This window comes from Pinus tabuliformis, chromosome 5_2 (assembly GCF_031772625.1).
Source record: "Pinus tabuliformis cultivar Carrire ecotype Pingquan chromosome 5_2, CPIR1, whole genome shotgun sequence".
Lineage (NCBI taxonomy): Eukaryota > Viridiplantae > Streptophyta > Pinopsida > Pinales > Pinaceae > Pinus > Pinus tabuliformis.
The window spans coordinates 97181479-97194168 of NC_142306.1; the positions used below are offsets into that span (position 1 = coordinate 97181479).

General features: G+C 39.2%; 1 pseudogene; it reads left to right on the forward strand.

Moving 5' to 3' along the window:
* Positions 1 to 457: 457 nt before the first annotated feature.
* On the forward strand, positions 458 to 1449 carry LOC149157692 (uncharacterized; annotated as a pseudogene).
* Positions 1450 to 12690: the final 11241 nt, after the last annotated feature.

The window sequence follows — 12690 nt, forward strand, 5'->3', positions numbered from 1 at the left end:
TCTCCTCTAGAGCCAAATAGTCCAATGTTTCGATTTTCAGATAAAATGGGTAGTGAAAGCCTAGAGCAAGAAGAACATATCCCACAATATTTATACTTAAGGAAAGGGGATAATATTTCTACACAAGCAGGTCCATCATTTCCAAACATAAAGCTAAGGCCAGTTGCACGCATTGAGGGGAAATTAAGTCCATCCCAAAGTGAGCCAGATATTGCAAATAGTTTCTAGTGACATGGGCATAGGAAAGGAATTGTTGATCGCACAACTAGTTCCAGCCTTGAACATATTTTTTTGAGGCTTTGTGGCTGTGCTATGTTTAGTGCGCACAATTATTAATTTTGGGAAGATGTTGACGTTGTGAGTGCATCAATTCTGGACCAGTATGCACATCATATTGTTTCTATTGGAAGGATTTTGAGAGTGGCTAGGCAAAATTCAATTTACTCTCCCCACAGTAATGGTTGGAATGAAAGGAGAAGAGAAGAAAAACATGGCACATAGTTTGGTGGAGATTTTACTTGGTTAGATCATATCTAAAATTTAGAAAATCATCAAATAAGGAGAAGAAGTATGAGCATTACACCAGAAATTGGTGATGATATTGTCAGAGTTGTTCAAGCAATGAATGAGGTGATGAAGCAAGAACGCCTTTTAAAAGATGAAGACCATTATGGTGGGGAAAAAAGTGCCACTGCAGATGAGAAAGAACAAAATGTTTCTAACAATATTTCCGAATATGCAGCACACTTTGCAGTTGGTGATGAAGGAATTAGTTCTAGAGGAAGGAAGGCAGAATCCAGTTCTTCAAAAGATCTTAACAAGACCTCTCAAAGTGGTCTTTCAGTACCTTCATCTCCACAAGAATTTCAAAAAACAAGTACTTCAAAATCAATTGAGATGATTAATTCATGGAATCGAGTGTTACAATCTTCGGCTCATACATCCAAGCCTCTATTACCATTCCCAGAATGGAATATAGATTTTTCTGAGTTGAAAATGGGTGTCCGTGTTGGTATTGGTTCCTTTGGAGAAGTTTTTCGAGGCATATGGAGAGGAACATAAGTTTCAATTAAGGTCTTGCTTGAGCAAGATTTGACTGAGGAGAATATGGAAGACTTCTGCAATGAAATATCTTTGCTAAGTTGCATGCGACATCCAAATGTGATCTTATTTCTAGGATCCTATACCAATCCACCTCATCTTTCAATGGTCACTGAATATATGGAAATGGGTTCTGTATCTCACTTGATCCATACAAGTGACCAAGGAAGGAAGCCTAAATGGTGAAGAATATTGAAGATGCTAAATTTGGAACCAAAAGCTTTGAAATCAAATCATGAAAGTGATCCTATTCAAGAGGAAACTCTTCAAGATCCTATGTTAGCAGATGAACATGGAACATTGAAAAATCAAGGAAGACATCAACAATTTTTTCCATATTTATCATAAGAAAAAATCTTGGATGGTGTATCAGCTCATAATTGTGCTTTTGCAAACAAGTTACTTTTTTTCTTCAGAAATCATATTTATGTTGATGTTTCTAAATTTTCTTAGTCCTCAGAAGGCAGTTCCTTTTTTTTTTTCTACATAGAACATGAAGATGCATTGCATCTAGACCATTTCAATTTTATGAAGTGAATTCGATGACTTAGAGTGGTAATTAAAATTATTTTTTGTATATAATGATGTAAAGACATGGAAAATGGTTCCAGGGTTGGAGTGTTAGAGGCTAGACTACATTTTCCCACAAGTATTCTATATTTTCCTAAATGAATAAAAGAAGGTAGATGTAGCTTTGGCAGGGATTCTTGTGTCGGTATTTATTGGTATGTGTGTTTCCTTGTGATATGGTTTATATTTTACCTTCTGATCACTTTTTATTATATATTTTCATGGTGTAAACATTCTTCATGCTCAATCTGAAAGGAAAATTTTTAGAATTCACCTAGTGCTCTGATAAATTCAGCTGATCATTATATGTGTGTCATTTTCTTCCATGGAAAGTTGAATTAAACTTTGTTTGGGTGCTCAGTTTTTCATTCTACTTTTACTTCACTAATCCTACTACTACAATTAATTTGATCAATTACCAATAGGTATGCCTACCTTGCCCGTGTGTGGATTGCACCACATCCCTTATTAATTCATATCTATAATAATGCTTTGATTTTAAGTAGTCCCATCCTCTACACCCACCTTCAATAAATCAAACTTAAAGAAAACCTTTTCATTAGTATAACTAGCTGAAAACCTAGATCCTATCAGTGATTTATTTTATTGATAGGACAAGATAGTGAGAGAGCCCTCTCCAAGGCTAGGGGGCTGGAACTTAGCCTAAAAGAGTTTTTTGGTTACCCTTGTGATCCTTTTTTCATCCTAGAGGTTAATTATAGGGTGTTATCAAGGAATACATCCTAAGACTATTGCAATATAGTGTACCTCTCAAGGACTTACACATCATCAACATCCTTACCCTTGTCACTGAAAATATGAATTGAGGAAAATACACACCCTTCTTGCTATTGTGCTTAACCTACTGTAACCATCCTCACTGACAAGATTATCTTTTTTGTATTATCATCCATGCACTCAATAACCTTGTCATAACAATCTACTTTGGTCCTATGGAGGTACAACCAATCCATACCCTATCCCAATGAAGCAAATTTAGATGTTTAGATGTAGCTATATGATTCAACCCAACTGAACAAGTGATCCAGGTGGGTATTGGTGGCCACCTGCCAATTCCACTTGGACCCCCACCATTGTTTATTTTAGTTTTTCAGTTTCCTTAATTATAGCATAGTTTACTATTTTTAGCAGTTTTTTCGGGTCGTAAACTTCTGGAGCTGTTTTGAGGCCCTAAACTACATTATTTTGGCAATATACCACTAGAAATGTTTTGTTGAAAATCAACTTTTTTGTCATATCCCTCAGAGAGATATTTCCAATAGGTTATCATGTGCATCAAACAGAGATAATGTGACCATGTCACCACCCTGGGAAGTTGGTTGTCCAACTCACCCCAACGGGGCCCATAAACTCTTGGCGTTACATCTCCCCAGGTTAGGTTTTTGGTTGTTTAGGGTTTCCTCTTATTGTTCAATAATAAAAAGGCCCTTTAGCCTCATTGTAATGAAGTTCAGAGGCATGTAGATGCCACATCTCTTCTTAGAGATAAGCTACCATCCCCCGAGCTAGTCTTATTTCCATTTTGTTTGTAAGCATATTTCAGTATTTGATATTATGAAATGAAGTGTTATTTCTACTGCATATTTGTATTTATGGTTATATATGTAATTTTTTGTGTTCTTGTTTAAATCCGGACCAGTGGTATCAAAGGGGTCTGCTCTTTCTCTTTTTTTCTTTGCATGTCCCCAATGAGGTCAGCATATAAGGAGTTAGGGCTTGAACTGGTTGAACCTTTGCAAGACCAGCTTCGCAAATCTCGACGGCCTCCCATGGCGAATGAAAATAAAGATGAGGGGGCAGGAGATTCTATCAAAATATTGCTCAAGGAAGCCCTTGAGTGACAAAGGAACGCGATGATGGACAACTTTGCCCAGATCCTTCAATGGCTACCCAGGGGCGATGCATCTACTTCTGGGAGCTACTCTGGAAGCACCACACCCATTAAGGTACAAGTTAACTTTGAAATTCCCATATTTGAGGGTCAAATAGATGTAGACATTGTAGATAAATGGTTAAATCTACTAGAAGGATATTTTTCCGTTCATGATTTTTCCAGCCGTGAAAATATCACCTTTATACTTCTCAAAGCAACTCCCCACGTCAAGGACTGGTGGAAAACATATTGTGAGTAGAAGGATGAAAGTACAAACTCACTGTTTTCAGTCGCACCCACTTGGAACTCATTCTGAGATGCCATCAAGGAGAAGTACTACCCTGTCAGGAGCTATGAGGATAAATACATAAAGTGGACAACACTGCGACAGGGAAGGGACCAAGATGTGCCATAGTTTACCAATGTTTTTCATACCCTTCAAACAATATTGGGTATCAAGGATTCTAAGAAGCATTTGGTTCTGAAGTACCTTGGCTGCCTATACAAGTACATCCAAGACGATATGGAATTCCTAGAAATATCCTCGCTCAACACGACATACCAATAGGCGGTCAAGATCAAGCAAAATTTTAAACAAAATAAGTGAGACTTTGGATCTCCGAATCTGAAGCAAGGGAAAGGTGCCCCCAAACCGTAGAAAAAAGGACAAAGCCAAGGTGGGGTGGCCTAGGACAACCCACCAAATCCACAAGCAAAGAAGAATGTCATGAAGCTGGAGAAGGACATGAGAAAGTGGTGTGAGTTCAATAATAGCTCCACTCACAACACAGGTGAGTGTTGGGCCAAGCAGTCTCTGGCAGCTGAGCTAAAGGATTTGGAATCAAATGCATGTTATGACTCTAAGTTAGAACCTAACAAGGGGAATGAAAAAGGGAAGCAGATTATCAATGCGGAGCCCAATGCCATTGTTGACACCACGAAGATCCAGAAGGAGGAACCCCGAAGATCCAGAGAAGGAGGAGCACCTCTTCCACTCTAAGATGTGGGTAAAGGGTTCCCTGCTATAGTTCATTGTCAACAGCAGGAGCCAAAAGAACCTTGTTTCAGCAGAGGTTGTAAAGCAGCTGGGCTTACCGACCACAACACATCCACAACCATACACCATCAGGTGGCTTCACCAAGGATGTGATCTTCACATGAGTTAGCAGTGTCACCTTCCATACAACATCAAGCCCTTCACAGATGAGGTATTATGTGACATTGCTCCCCTTGATGTTTGTGATGTATTATTAGGCCAACCATACTTATGGAAGCAACATGCTATGTATGAGTCAAGGCCTTGTGCTGTTATTGTTACTTTGGAAAATAAGTTGTACATGATACCAGACAAGGATAATTTTAGGGGCGAATGTTCGCCCTTTGGCGAAATTAAGGGGTTTTAGATTTTTAGTGGGCGAATATTTTGTATCATAGTACATTTTTACAAATCACCTCAAATAGCCCACCTTATTTTAAGGGAGAGGGTAAAAAAGGTAAATTTAGCCCTTGAAATTAGGACTTCCAACCTTCCATTCCCCCATTTTCAAGAATAGGTTTTATTTAAGTGAATCCTATGGGCCAAATACCATATTTATAAAAGAGGTATGGTAAATTAATAAAAATATAAATAAATGAGAGGTATGGTAAATAAATAAAACATTTTTTATATTTACTCCATAAGTCACCTTATATACATGTAACGGTGTAAACAAATAAAAATATAAGTAAAGTGGAGGTATGGTAAATAAATAAAACATCTTTTTATACTTACTCAAACGGTATGGTAAATAAATAAAAATATAAATAAACTAGACTTATCGTAAATAAATAAAACCTCTTTTTATATTTAGTCCATAACCCTCGTTCTATTTATGAAGGCTCAAGAAAGAGGTTTTATTTAAGTGAATCCTATGGGCCAAATACCATATTTGTAAAAGAGGTATGGTAAATTAATAAAAATATAAATAAACAAGAGGTATGGTAAACAAATAAAACATTTTTTTATATTTACTCCATAAGTCACCTTATATTTACTAACACTCAAAAAATGGGTTATATTTAGGTGAAACCTATGGCCAAAATACTATGGGACAAATACCATGGACTAGATTGTTATTAATACCATGCAAAAAACCATTATTAACCCTAATATTAGAATTAATAAAAATAAAAAATGGCACATGGTATTGACCCATGGTATTCACCAAAATGGCACATGGTATTGACCCATGGTATTCACCTGGAATGTAGCCTATTTAAATGGGGGAATTAAACTAGCATGTAGCCTATGCTAAGATTCACTAGTACTTTACAAAGTTTTATTATTTAGTGAAAGACTCGCCAAGATATTACAAGATTTTATAATTGAGTAATATTCGCCATGCCTGGTGAGATATTCGCCAAAAAATTATATATACATATTATATTATTGATAAAATCGCCTTCCATTTTTCCTATATACCATGGAGATTCGCCCATTTATTATATTTATAAATTTAGGGGGGGTTCTTAAAATTTTCCCTGATACCAGAGGTGGCACTACCTACCGCCATGTCTTTGGTTACTACAAAATAATGCAGTAAGCTCATTTCCAAAACCGGGAATTCTCTTTTCTTGATTATACGCCCTCAGGGAAAGAAGAAGATGGTGGCCATGACCTCCAGATAAGGTCCCTCTGCACGGCAACAACAGATGGACAAGGTTGTGGAGGAGTACGAGGACATCTTCACCTCCCCCACAGGGGTGCCTCTGCACTGTCAGGTCAAGCACTCCATCAATCTAACCCTAGGTGCATCACTGCCCAATGGACTAATCTATCAGCGCTCCATTCTGGAGAACAAAGAAATCAAGAGGTAGATTTAGGAGCTTCTGCAAAAAGGTCACATCCGTCCGAGTTCATCACCATATGGGAGCCCGATCGTGTTGGTACAGAAGAAGGATGGGACTTGGAGACTTTGTATTGACTACCGGGAATTGAACAAGATCACTGTTTGGAATAGGTACCCAATCCCATGGATTGATGACCTTATAGACCAACTGAAGGGGGGAAAATATTTTAGCAAGATTGACTTGAAGTCTGGCTATCACCAGGTACCAATCAAACCCTCCGAGGTGTGGAAGACTACCTTCAAAGCCAAGGAGGGCCTTTCGAATGGTTGATTATGCCTTTTGGGTTGACGAATGCTTTTGCAACCTTCATGAGGCTAATGGATGACATCTTGTGGCCATTCACCAACTCATTTGTAGTGGTATACTTGGATGACATCCTGATCTTCAGCCAGAGTTGGGAAGAGCACCTCCACCACATCCGACATGTTCTCCAAACACTGCGGCAACACAAGTTGTGTGCTAATTTAGAGAAATGCACTTTTGGCATCACCCAAGTTCAATATTTGGGATACATTATTGATGAACGAGGGGTGCATGTGGATCCAGCCAAGATCCAAGTCATTCGGGATTGTCCAGCCCTAACAACTCTAACAAAGCTCCGTAACTTTCTAGGTCTTGCCAATTTCTATTACATGTTCATGTTGGGATTCTCTCATATCACTTGGCCCTTGAGTCAAGTCATCAAGGGAGGAGCGAAAACAAAATTATTTCGGTTTGAATCTCAATAGAGGTCATTCGCAGAGTTGAAACATCACCTCTGCTCTGCACCAGTGCTCACTTTAGTAGACTTGAAACAACCATTTGATATCGAGACAGATGCCTCTGACTATGCTATTGGGGCAGTCCTTACTCAACAAGGGCATCCAGTGGCATATCACAGTGAGACACTTTCAGACACAATCCGGAAGTATCCCACTTATGACAAAGAGATGTATTCCATTGTGTAGGCTTGCCAACAATGGAAGCATTACATTTTAGGGAAGGAAACGGTCATCCACATAGACCATCGACCCCTACAGTTCATACAGATGCAAGGGAAGTTGCAGAATGATCGCCATCAAAAGTGGTCCACATACCTGCAGCAGTTCCATTTGAATATCAAGTATAAGAAGGGTAGCACCAATAATGTTGTAGACTGCCTCAGCTGACCACCGATCATGGCGTTAACCACCATGCTCAACTCTTGTGGGAACGAGACTTCTAATTGGCCACTTCTCTACAAAAGTGACCCAGAGTTTGGCCACACATACCAGATTCTCTTGGAGGGTCAACAAGTTCTAGATTTTCACCTCTGGGATGCCCTCCTATGCCACTTGGGACAACTTTGTGTTTCTTCAAGTAAGTGAGCCAAGATGATTTGGGAAGCACACTACAGTCAGGCTGCTGGGAATTTCAGGGTCGAGAAAATAGTGGCAGTACTATAGAAATATTTCTACTGGCCGAATCTTCGACAGGATGTCAGGAAGTACATCAGATCCTACTCTGCTTGTGTCACTACCAAACCAAGCATCAAGAAGCAAGGCCTCTATACTCCACTGCCTACCCCTAGTCGACCTTGGGAATCCTGTACATTTTAACCCCATACAGAAATTACCTACACACGAATTCTAAAACACGGAAAATAAACAATGCGAGAGCATAACACATAAAACACATATACACAGAGATTTTCCCCTGGATCCCAAAACCAGGCCTACCAACTTGATTTTTCATTATGTTCCTTTGAATGTTACAGTACATATTTATACATGTCAAAGCATCCAATACCATGGACCGAAAACCACCACGTCCAAAACCATGGACCAAAAACCATCGCGTCCAAAACCATGTGTGAAAACGATAGGTAGGTCTGCCCAACCTAATATAGGGTCCACAAAAATTTTCCCCAGTGCGTTGCCCTAGACCCCGTAGAGGGGGCCTACCTGCCCCCCTCAAACTCCCTATGATCCCCCTGCCGCGCAATCGACGCAACGAAGGCGGGGCTCCACCCACCCCCCCCCCCCCCCCCAACCCCCCAGTTAACTATGAGGGATAGTTGTGGAAAGAATATAACACAACCCAACATTCTCCCACTTCTTGTTTTATTTCCACAGGAAAGCTTAGTCATTCATCCAGCCTTGAAATGTCGATTGTTTCTCTACACCAACAGAACTTCTCAGAGCTCACAGATTTTTTCAATGCATCTACAGTATTCTCCAAAGTGTCAACCTTTACCAGCAACACCTTTTTTTCTTCTATCATATCCCTCACAAAGTGATACTGAACATCAATGTGATTTGTCTTTGAATGGTAAGCAGGGTTCTTTTCCAAGAAAATTGCACTTTGGCTGTCACAGTCTATCCTTATAGCTCCTTGTACTAACCCCATACTTGAATACAATCTCTGCAACCAAATTGCTTCCTTGCTTGCATTAGTGGCTACCATATATTCTGTCTCTGTAGTTGATAGTGCCACTACACATTGTTTCTTACTCATCCAACTAACTGCACCTCCAAATAGGTTAAACACATACCCACTTGTAGATATTCTCTAATCCATATCTCCAACCCAATTTGCACCAACAAAGCCATGAATATCCAAAACTTTGTCCAATCCTGGTCTTCCTTGGTAGCACAAACCATAATCACTAGTGCCACACAAATACCAAACCTGCTTCTTTGCTATCCAATGCTTCTTCCGTGTTTTTGATATAAACCTACTCAATACTCCCATTGCATGTGAAATGTCTGGTCTAGTACAGACCATCGCATACATCAGGCTACCGTATGCACTTGCGTATGGAACACGGGACATGTCCTCTTCCTCTTCTTGTGTCTTGGGACACTGTTCAGTAGATAACTTTACACCTACAGGAATAGGAACCTTCACTGGTTTACTCTCATGCATATTAAACCTCTACAATATTGTCTCAACATACTTCCTCTGGTTTAACTAGAGCTTCCTCTTTGCCCGATCTCTTTTAATTTCCATGCCCAAAATATATTTTGCAGCGCCAAGATCTTTCATATCGAATTTGGAGGACAATTGGGTCTTCAAATCCTGGATAATTTCTTTGTCATTTCCAACCAACAACATGTAATCCACATACAAGACCACATAAATAACATGGTCACCAATTAATTTAAAATACACATAGTGATCTGCTTTACTTCTGGTGAAGCCAATTCCCCGTATAAATGTATCAAATTTTTCATACCACATCCTTGGTGATTGTTTTAGCCCAAACAGAGAGTTCTTTAACTTGCATACCAGTTCCTTCTTACCCTTTACCACAAAGCCTTCAGGTTGATTCATGTAGATCTCTTCTTCCAGATCCCCATGGAGAAATGTTGTCTTCACATCCATCTGTTCTACCTCAATATCAAAAGCAGCAACAATAGATAAAAGTAATCTAATAAAAGCTATCTTGGCAACAGGGGAAAAAATATCACCAAAATCAATTCCCGGTACCTGGAAATAACCTGTTGCTACCAACTGAGCTTTGTATTTCTCCACCTTTCCTTCTGCATTTGTCTTCTTCTTGAACACCCATTTGCTGCCAATGGTTTTCCTTCCAGCCAGCAACTCCACCATATCCCAAGCCTCATTTTTGTGCAAAGATGCCATTTCATCAACCATGACCTCTTTCTAGAGTTTTTCATCCTCTGAATATACTGCTTCCTTCACAGTTCTAGGATCATCATCAGTAATAGATAAATCAAAATTTGAACATAAAGAAAATGGACTATACCTTTCTAGTTGCCTTCTTTCTCGAACTGATCTTCTCACAACCGGAGTTTTTGGCTCTTCATCTTCTGATTCCTCTTCTGATGTAGAGTTTGATTCTTCCTCCTTTAGCTCAAACTCTATCTTCTCAGGTTCCTTTGATGGGAATTCATGTTTAATAACATTTTTCACCTCTCTGAACACCACATATCAGTTGTACATAACCTTCCTTATTACTGGGTTCCAAAGCTTATAACCCTTTAAACCATCCTTATACCCAATAAAGATGCACTTTTTAAATTTACTATCCAACATTGTTCTTTTCTCCTTTGTAATATGTACATATGCATAACATCCAAATACCCTCAAATGTGAAGGAGAGGGTTTCTTACCATTCCATACCTCTTGTGGAGTCTTATCCTCCAACATTGATGAAGGTGATCTGTTGACCATGTAACATGCTATCTCCACCGCATCTGCCCAAATTCCTGTCCTAACCCAGCACCACTAAGCATTCTTGTTTCTCTTTCCATCAATGTCTTGTTCATTCTTTTGCAACTCCATTTTGATCAAGTGTGAGTGGAGTAGTCTTCTTCCATGCTATACCGCACTTCTTATAGAATTCTTCAAATTCCTTATTGCAAAACTCTCCACCGTTATATGTCCTCAACACCTTTATCTTTTTCTCTGGCTGGTTTTCCACTAGAGCCTTAAATTCTTTAAACCTGTCAAAGACTTCAGGTTTCTTCTTAAGGAAATATATCCATGTATTCCTTGATAAGTCATCTATAAATGATACATAGTACATAGAATTACCCAGTGATGGAACCTTCACAGGTCCAAACACATCACTATGCACAAGCTCTAATATCTATTTCACCCTTTTACCACTAGAGAGGAAACTCACTCGATTCTGCTTCCCATATACAAAATTTTCACAGAAATCAAAACCCAGAGAGCTATTAGTCATACCTTCTACCATACCTTTACCATGAAGTATTCGAAGGCCCTTCTCTCCAATATGTCCAAGCCTTTGATGCCATAGCATGGTCTTTTCTCCAAAGACCACTAGATTTTCTGCTCCACTTTCAGGAACCACATAACTGCTGGATCCATAAATAACAGTGATACCTTGCAGCTTATACAGAGTTCCAATCCGAACTCCCTACATCAATACCAGTGCTCCCCAAACCTTCTTGTAGGTATCTTTCTTGAACACTATTTTTACACCTGCATCATCCAACTTGCTTATAGAAATTAGATTTCTGGTCAATGCAGGAATATGAAAAACACCCGAAAGTGTTTTAACCCTTCCACCTTGCAACTTCAACATTACTTTTCCACAACCAATGATTCTAGCCTTCCTATCATCCCCTAAGAAGACATCACCACCATCATATTTCTCATACTCGTAGAACCACTCTCTATGGGGAGTGAAGTGAAAGGATGCACTTGAGTCAATCAACCATGCCTCATGATCTACATGTGTACATGAATAATCCAAGTACACATCCCCAACTTCATCTGAGGTGGTTTGCGCCTCTACAGAAGCAGCATCATCAGATTCCTTTCCTTTGTCAGGAGCTTTAGATTTACAGTCCCTTTGTAGTGCCCTTCCTTTCTACATTTCGAGCACACCACCTTTACAGATTTTCCTCAAGATTTAGATCTCCCTCTAGATTTAGATCTCCCACTCGATGACTTATTTTTGTTTCTATTCTGGGACTATCCTCATACAGACAAGGCATCACCATTCTAGCTCTCCATATTTTTCTGTCTCATCTCCTCCGTCAACAAGGATGAGAATATTTCATCAAACTCCAAGGTAGTTGCAGTGCTACCTATTGCAATAACCAGACTATCCAACGAATCTGGTAGAGAACACAACAAGCTGATGCACTTATCTTCATATGAAATTTTAATATCAATAGATAATAATTGACTTACCACAGTATTAAATGCATTCAGATGCTCTGTCATGAAGTCTGCATCTTTCATCCTTAGGTTATATAGCTTTTTCATAGGAACAATTTATTCACCAGAGACTTAGATTGGTACAAAGTCCCTAACTTGTCCCACAAAGCCTTAGCCATAACCTCCCCTAATACATTCAACAATATTGAATCTAAGACACACAATCGTATTGTGCTCTTTTCCTTATGATCCAACTTCTTTCATTCTTCATTAGACACTCCCGTTGGTTTAGTACCCGGATCTACTGTGATCCACTGATCTTTATCCACCAATAGATCCTCGATTTTGAGTTTCCAAACACAAAACTCTGACCATTAAATTTCTTGATCTCTATCTTTATACTGCTCACCATCTTCTTTCACCACCAGAATCGATCCCGCAGATCTCTCACTGAACAGGGTCTACCACAGGCCCGAGCAAAATCCCTCAGCAGCAAAGGCATCTCCTTGAAGCCAAAAAAGTTATGATACCAAATGTAGGTTTTAACCCCATACATAAATTACTTGCATATGAATTCTAAAACATAGTAAATAAACAATGCAAGAGCATAACACATA